Source organism: Crocuta crocuta, unplaced genomic scaffold (assembly GCF_008692635.1).
Source record: "Crocuta crocuta isolate KB4526 unplaced genomic scaffold, BGI_CrCroc_1.0 scaffold528, whole genome shotgun sequence".
In the NCBI taxonomy this organism is placed as follows: Eukaryota; Metazoa; Chordata; class Mammalia; order Carnivora; family Hyaenidae; genus Crocuta; species Crocuta crocuta.
Window position 1 is genome coordinate 456,412 of NW_027530010.1, and position 534 is coordinate 456,945.

General features: G+C 63.5%; 1 protein-coding gene and 1 long non-coding RNA gene across 2 annotated transcripts in view; one reads left to right on the plus strand and one right to left on the minus strand.

Moving 5' to 3' along the window:
- Positions 1-363, minus strand: part of GATAD2B (GATA zinc finger domain containing 2B) — an 83,824-nt gene extending 83,461 nt beyond the window's left edge. Inside the window, exon 1 of the mRNA XM_077764106.1 lies at positions 308-363. The gene's annotated coding sequence lies outside the window, so the exon portion shown is untranslated. The remainder of the gene's footprint in view (positions 1-307) is intronic.
- LOC144231604 (uncharacterized) overlaps positions 7-534 on the plus strand; it is a 2,086-nt gene continuing 1,558 nt past the window's right edge. Inside the window, exon 1 of the long non-coding RNA XR_013335105.1 lies at positions 7-131. This is a non-coding gene — a long non-coding RNA (uncharacterized LOC144231604). The remainder of the gene's footprint in view (positions 132-534) is intronic.

Genomic DNA, 534 nt, shown 5'->3' on the forward strand with positions numbered 1-534 from the left:
AAGCGCCTCGGCTCCGCCTTCCCCACACGCCACGACGCCCATTGGACGACCTAAGCCGGCCTCCCCGCCCTTTTCTTCTCGGCCACACCAATAGGAGGCGGGATGCCGGGACTACACCCCACCCTTGAAGCGTGAGTGGCTAGAGAAGTGATGACTGGCGTACGTAATGCCCAATCCTAAGCAGAGGAGGGGGATGGTCCAGCGGGGGCGCGTTAATGGGTACCTCGGCCAGTCCCAGACACATCCGGGTCTTCAGCAGCCCATTAAGTGTCGGGGGTCAAAAAATCGCTTCAGGCTGCAACTTTACCTCAGAGACGTTTTGGTCCCCAGGCAGCCGCCGTACCGCAGTCTCCTCAAACCGGGATTCCCCTTCGGCCAGCTCTCATTCTTCCGACTCCAAAGATGGAGGCCGGCGAGCGGGCGCCAGGCTCCGCGTTGGGTGGTGGTTCATCGCGACAGAATCCCGGAATTTGACGGGGGCAGTAGCCGTGGGCGCTCGGGCCTCACTGTGCGCGCGGGGCGTGGCCTGCCCGC